Below are 7,725 nucleotides of genomic sequence, written 5' to 3' on the forward strand. Positions count from 1 at the left end.
TCACTTGGACTCGGGAAGGGGAACATCACACACTGGGGCCTATCATGGGGAGGGGGGAGGGGGGAGGGATTGCACTGGGGAGTTATACCTGATATAAATGATGAATTGATGGGTGCAGCACACCAACATGGCACAGGTAGACATATGTAACAAACCTGCACGTTATGCACATGTACCCTAGAACTTAAAGTATAATAAAAAAAAAAAAAACAAGTTTTGATGTATCCTAAAACATTTATTAAGCATGTATCACTAAAAATTTATTAAGCATGTTCATATACAAATACTGTTATTATAGTGGAATATTGTTTTTAATGATATCAGTATCATTATAGCTGAGTTCTGAGTCAACCTTAGCCCCCTAACAACACAATCATAAGATGTTCATCCTACTTTAGGTACACATTACAAAGTATCCATTCCTGTCTCTTTCCTCATTCTATCTTAGTCTATAATTTTATGCACATCTATTTGTTCAGTAATTAGATTATAATGTTCTAATCAATAGTTTATTTATTCTTCAAAGAAAACTTAAAAGAGAAATGGGACTGATATATTATTTTTATTTTATAGATAAAAAATTGAGAATGACTAAGTAATTTTTTCAAGGTTACAAAACTGACAATTGTCATAATAACCCAAATGTAGATGTGTTCTGACTCAGACTGTGCCACTGTCCATCACAAAAAGCTGCCTCTTTATCATTGTACTAGATATTATATTCTGAGTGGTAGTTATATTTTAATTAGTAGTTGGGTAACAACCTTTTGCTTAATTATAGGAAATAAAATAATGCTATTGAATAATAGTTATTATTTATGATATGGAAAAATTAGAATCTATTTCACCAACATTTTCTTATCTCCATTCAGTTATTTATACTCTATAGATTTTTTTTAAAACTGATAAAATACAGGAATTGTAACAGACAAGTGTGAACTGTGATCCATTCCCCTGGGCGTACTTAACAATTTTCAGAAGGAAATTCTATTAGTAGAAGAGAGAAAATCAGGCTATTGTGTCTCTTCTTTCACTTTATCCATTTGATTTCTTCTTCCTAGATTTTTACCAATAATGAGAAACTCCAATATTTTAATTAATCTTTATTCAATGTTTAAAGATGTACCTATAAAAATAAGCATAACATTAATGTAGCATGTGAGTTACTACCCTGTAATAATATTAGTACCACTTACTTAAAAAAAAAAAAAAGAGCAAATGTAATGTCTGCAATTCGCTTGATGGTTCCAGATAGGATTTTTTAAGATTAACAAATGATAATATTTCAGTTGCAAATTTAGCAATTAACCAAAAATTACTCTCTCCTGTTGAACTGAAATCATTTGATTTGAAATAAAGTTCTCTTTATCACTCACTTATAGCAACTGTAGATAGCTCTTCGATCTCTTCAAACTCTTCAACCAGAAGGGTTTGATATTTTAAGCATTTGATTTTTTTAAGCATTTCTAAACTCCCCCAAAGCAGAGTGGTTTCTGAATTCCATATAGAATGACTTCAAATGTATTTAGAGACTTCAGTGAAGCTGCTCATGGTGAGATTGGCAAAAGGCTATTCTATTTTCTTTGAGTCTTGACTAAACAGTACTTCCTCCAACAGAAGTCTATATTTAGTTATAGTCAAAATAAAAAGAAGTTACTGGTCAGGGAAGTAAAGTGAGGAATTGCTGAGGAGAGGATGGTCAGTGACCCAGGAACTACTGAAAATGGGGTGTTACAATGTATTTTCTGATATATTATGAAATAACCTTCCATAATTATTCATTAATTGATTCAGCAAGTACTTGTTGAATACCTACTACATGCCAACCTTTGTTCTAGGAAACGAGGTACAGCAATCAACATAAAAAATAAAAATCCCTGTTACCATGAAGCTTACATTCTAAAATGTCTTCTCTAAGTCTGTTCTACTGTAAGTCTAGTCTATTTGACTATATATTCAATAACTGTAATTTATAACTTCCTAGCAGATTGTGTTTTATTTCTCTTTCATCCCATTACCAGACTTTGTTATTCTTTACATCCCTTCCTGTCAAATCCTCCTATTAGCTACCTGAATAATCTTACATCTCCTGGGATAGTTTCATTCCTTGAATTGTGACTGTCATAACCTTCCCTCTAGAATGATACTCCAGTGAAGACAGAACACTAACCCTCTCCATATTTGACAGGGCGTTGACCCTGCCCCCAAAATCGGTCATGCATTGGTCTGCTAATCTTTCCACCAAGAAAACACTACAGATTAAGTACAAGAGAGTGGAAGAAGGCAATGCAGATTTTGATTCTTTAGTTAGACCTCAGTTTTTTACCCATAAAATAGAATGATACACTATTAGCTACCTCGTAGGGTTGCTCTGTAATGAAATATTAAGTAATATAATGCCTGTAAAGCATGCAACTTAATATTCAGTATAATGGTCCTCAAAGAGTGCCTCAGGGCTACCTGCATCAGAATACCCTGGGTGCTTGTAACAAAGTAGATTCTTGGCTGCTGCATGTTAAATTAAATTCACTGGAAATATGAGCTAAAATTGCATTTGTAGTGGTTATCTAAGTGACTATTATGAAAGCTAAAGTTTGAGAACTATCTATAAGCACTTAAAAATTCTAAAAACTCATATAGTCATGCCTTGCTTAATGACAGGCTATGTTCTGAGAAATGTGTCTTTAAGCAATTTTGAAATTGTACAAACATCATAGAATGTACTTACACAAACCTAGATGGTGTTGTCTACTACATACCTAGGTGATTATATATGACGTAGCCTATTGTTTCTATGCTACAAACTTGTACAGCATATTACTATATTGAATGCTACAGACAATTGTAACACAGTGGTAAATACATGAATGTATAAACATGTCTAAACATAGACAAGTTACAGTAAAAATACTATAATATAATCTTATGAGACCACTATCATATATGTAATTAACAGGCATGTCATGTGGCTCAGGATTGTGTTATTATAAGTTATTTTTCCTTTTAGTAATGCAATTCTTTAAGAATAAAGTATGTTGATGTAAGTTAGAGTATTACTCTGATAATTCATTTATTTTTGAAAATATTTTTAAACATTTACTAACTTAAATGCACTTTTCTATCTATTGCAGATTCTAAAATGTTAAGATAGTTTTTGTACTTTAATTTGGAGACTAGACAGGAAAATTAATTTAAAATTCCTAAGTAAAAAAAAAGTAGAGGAATGGATAAAATGTTATGGGATTTTAGAAGAAGAAAATATTACTCTCTCTGGAGTGATCAGGGAAGACTTCTTTAAAAAATTGGAATATCATTAGACATTGCTAGAAGTATGATAAAAGCATCATGTTTCTTTTCATTATTATTATTTCTTACTCCAGTATTTATTGATTAGACTGGACAATAATATCTGTATTATCTGGAAGCCATGAGATCCCTGAAAAACTGGATTCAAGAGTGAGAAAAAAAATGCCCATGAACCAAGTAATTTCATTTTATTTTGGCCTTTATAACTGTTCTTCAGAAGTGAGAGAGAAATGTTTAAGGGGAGTGCTGTGTTTCTGTTAGGAACTTTACCACTGATATATTAGCTTTCTAATCTGAGGCAATAGCATGAAGATTGGGGTAATTCTGTTAAGGCTCAAGCAAAGCAGAGCCCAGGTTTTTTATCCATCTATCTTTTCTATAATGGTTGCATTAGTTATTAAAAAGGAAATAGTTGTATTAGTTCATTAAAAAAGAACTAATGGAGCCCCCCAAATGAGCAATTTAGTTCTTTCTGAAACATGAAACCTGGCTGACCCATTGTTTCAGGTATCCCCAAAATGATTCAATTTTTTGTGTAAATTAATCCTTTACTTTTCCTTACTTATGATGGAAACATTGTAGCCCTATTGATGTGTGATGATTCAAAATTAGTAAGACATGCATTTTTTTGTTACTTAAATTGTGCCAGGAGGAATTAGATGCTTTCCAAAGCAGTATGTTGGGTTTTTCAATTTCTGTGAGTCTACACAAAGAGTCTACACAATTTCTGTGAGTCTACACAAAGCAATTCATTTATCCTTAGTAAACTGTAATAAGATTATCTGATACAGTAAGGTATTCAATACTTTCACAAGTAAGGGCATGAAAGTATGAGAAAATGCTAGTGGTAAAAATATTTAATAATTGTCTATATTGTATATATATTTTTCAGTATCTATTTGGACATATATATGATAAAGTGTTTAGGGATTTTTAGCAGAATAAATAAAAGCTAAAACATACAAAGTATACATATCTAACTTAGAACTAGATGAAAATTATTTAGCTCTCACATCTATCCCTGTGTAATTGTATTATGATTACCACTAAAAAGAGTGATTTGTATTCATACATGCCTTATTTAGGAAAATAAAAGCAAAAATGTAGCTACAGAGAAAGAGACACAATATATGAATATAAAGAAATATAAAAATACCTTTAGGTATGACATACTAAATTTACTATAGAATTTGCCTCTTGGAATGGAAGAGGGGAGTAGGAATAGAAATGGAGTAAAACTTCAAATGTATCTATGATGTTTTCTCATCTTTATTTATAAAACACAAATATAATTAACTGTTAATTCTGGTAATGGATGATGTATTAATACTCTTCTCAATTTTACAAACACCTTAAAAGCAATAAACACACATATGTATCGATGTGCATGTATATTACTTATTCTACATGCACCACTGAAAACAACCCACACAACAATCTCACCCTTTATCACATCTGATAGATTTCCAATTTTAAGTTGTGCTCGAGTTCTACAAGCCTGGGAAAATAGATTTGGGATAAGGATACAATAAATGCAAGTTTCAATACCTGCTGCTGTCTTCATTTATCCTGGTAGCATCATGGGAGCTTCTTGCATTCTCTACAACAGGTTTTATATTAACTTCAGCTGGGCTTTCCTGACTGGACGTCAAATGTGTGGATGTAGCAAAAATGTAAAAAGCCTTTACATCTGTCTACATTGAGTGAATCATGTATATTCCTTGGTTAGTTGAGTAAGTTGAGTGGTTTCATATGGGGTATTGCTATGGAAAAATTAGAAAGACTTGCCTGCAGAACAACCTGTAGAAATGGAGTAAAGAAAGAAGAATTAGGTACATGCAATAGAATTGCCAAACACTTATAAAAACAATGCTCTTGTCTTTACCCACTGGGACCTCATACGAAGTTATTTTCTAAGTTTTAGGTATTTATCTAAAGCCTGCTCTCAAGCCCTTTATTTGAAGTGTAGGAACTACACTTTACAGTAGAGATGCTCAGAAATGGTTTCCATTTGTTCTTTAAAAAGACCCAGAATTATACCTGGGCTAAAGTTGGGCATTTTTAAGTGTTTCAGCTCACACATGAATGCTTTCCTCTTATACTTTTATTAAAAAATGGTCTTAAAAATATTTAGCCTTCAGAAGTAGACCATCACAGAAATGGTGATGATGGGGTAGCACTTTCTATTTTGTGGCTTAGGTGACTAACAGATTTTACAATAGGCATTTTAAAAATCAAGTAGTACTCTTTAAATCCAGTGATAAGTGGAAATGATTTTATTCCCTAGTCATCTGAAAGAAGTTAATTCAAAAATTGTTTGGCTCTAAAAAATGAAACTAACCCACTCATGTTGCAAAGGACTTGATTGATCTGAAGGGAAGTCAAAACTATGCTGCAAATGAGTATCATCTGAGTCTTTCCTGGGTGGGGTTTTTTCTGAAGGATAAGTGATTTAGACCCTAGGCAGTTTCTGTCTAGGGAAGGTTCAAAGCTTTCACTAGGATTTCTGCTAATTCCTGGGGTTCTCATTCCCTGTGTAACTCTAGTATACTGTCTCTGTTATCCCTCATGTTTTCCTAGATACACAACTTAGCCATTCAATAGTTGATTGTGATGAAAGGGACTCTCAGGCTTCATTTGGAAAACTTGGTCTAAATAGCATATAGCATTCAGTCATCTTACAAGGGCCCTGTCTCATCCACAGAATCTTCTGCCCTCCTGATTTGCAAAGTTTCAGTACTCTTAAACCTCGTGGCCAGTTCACAGGAAATTCCACTGTGAAAGACAAGCTTGAGTCAAGGTGTGGTGATGATTCCACACCCTTGTGGCTTTGGTGCTCTATTCAGCCCTTGTTATCAGAAGTAGATATGAATTCTGAAGAGGACTGGCCAGTCAATTATATATATATATATATGCTTAATGGGGAAGAGTATTCCAAATCCATCCAACTTTGTCTTGGCTTAAAACATTTTCAAAAAGAAATTTGAAATGCTTATTCATCAATAAATTAGTATTAAAAAACCTACCTGAAAACAAGGTGAATCAAATGGATAAGAATCTGGTATTGAGCATATATTTATGCCAGGTACTGTGCTAAACTCATACAGATTATCTCATTTATTATTTTCTGTGACTCTATAAAGTCTTTACTATTGCAATCACTATTTTACAGAGAAGGAAACAAAGGTTTCTCATTCCCTGTCTAGCTGTAGTATACTGTCTCTGTTATCCCTCATGTTTTCCTAGATACACAACTTAGCCATTCAATAGGAATTAGGAAATTAAGGTTAAATAATTTGACTTAAACAACAGCACAGAACATCACTGGTGAAAAATTTCAGCTTTGATGTTAGGTTCTTCTGGTTCCAAGAATGCTTTGTGCTTTAACTCTCTACTGCATTGCCTGATGAACTCTGTTCCTTCTACCCTCCAAAATCACTCCATTTTGTTTAAAATGATCTCACTATTAAAATATAAAATTAAAAATAAGCAACCTCAATAATACATTAAGACTCTCTCCCTGAACAGGACTTTCCACTGATTAAAAAGTCCTCTAGAAGAATTGGCCAGTGTCAAATGTCATGTACCCCATTAGTTTAATTCATGCATTTCCACATACTCATAGTCATTTCTTCTAGATATTAGCAGCAGCACTATTCTTGCAGTTTCTAATATTAGAATTCTTGCAATGGGTGGTTAAGTGGAAGGAAGAGGGATTTGATCCGTAGCTTAATTCTTTCCCATTATGCTCTTTTTTGACTTACCAGGATCAGTTCATTTGTAATGGTTCACCCTCAGCCTTCTGAGCAGTCTATGTTCAAAGTCAAGAAGTTCACCTGTGTCTAGGAGAGAATATTTCGGTTAAACCTGGGTCAGTAATTTCTCTAAGATGCTAAGAAGCATTTAAAATGCAGTTTTGTGAACTGCCATATTTAATAAAGATAAGTTTGTGTGTGAAATAAATTCTTGTGTATTAGGCATTAATTATCTGGTTGTATGTGTTTTACCCAACATCACAATATATCCTATGAAAAAAATTCTGTTTCAATAGTTATAGGACAGAAAAGGACACTAAAGGTGAATCTGGAATTTAATAGGATTTTTTAATTGAAACATTTTTGAGATAATTATAAATTAATATGCATTTATCAGAAATAATAGAGACCCCTTGTTCAATTTGACAGTTTCCATCATAGATAACATTTTGAAAAAATGATAGGATAAGATCAAAACCAGATACTGACATTGATGCAATCCACCAATATTATTCAAATATTTTCAGTTTTATTTGGAATTATTTATGTGAGATTCTTTGTGTGTATTAAGTACTATAAACTTTATTACCTCAGTAGATTTTTATAATCATCACAGTCAAGATACTGAACAGTTACAACCCCACAAGAATCTCTTGTTTCCCTA

At 32.8% G+C, this 7,725-nt stretch overlaps 1 protein-coding gene and 1 long non-coding RNA gene across 2 annotated transcripts in view; one reads left to right on the forward strand and one right to left on the reverse strand.

Annotated features, from left to right (window-relative positions):
- Positions 1-7,725, forward strand: part of MAGI2 (membrane associated guanylate kinase, WW and PDZ domain containing 2) — a 1,516,313-nt gene that overhangs the window by 82,896 nt on the left and 1,425,692 nt on the right. The window lies entirely within an intron of this gene.
- Positions 1-7,725, reverse strand: part of LOC111552478 — an 85,015-nt gene that overhangs the window by 64,401 nt on the left and 12,889 nt on the right. Inside the window, exons 2-3 of the long non-coding RNA XR_002734642.2 lie at positions 7,071-7,148; positions 4,855-5,106 (exon numbers count right to left, since the gene is read on the reverse strand). This is a non-coding gene — a long non-coding RNA (uncharacterized LOC111552478). The remainder of the gene's footprint in view (positions 1-4,854; positions 5,107-7,070; positions 7,149-7,725) is intronic.

The sequence above is a fragment of the Piliocolobus tephrosceles genome, chromosome 8 (assembly GCF_002776525.5).
Source record: "Piliocolobus tephrosceles isolate RC106 chromosome 8, ASM277652v3, whole genome shotgun sequence".
NCBI classification, from domain to species: domain Eukaryota; kingdom Metazoa; phylum Chordata; class Mammalia; order Primates; family Cercopithecidae; genus Piliocolobus; species Piliocolobus tephrosceles.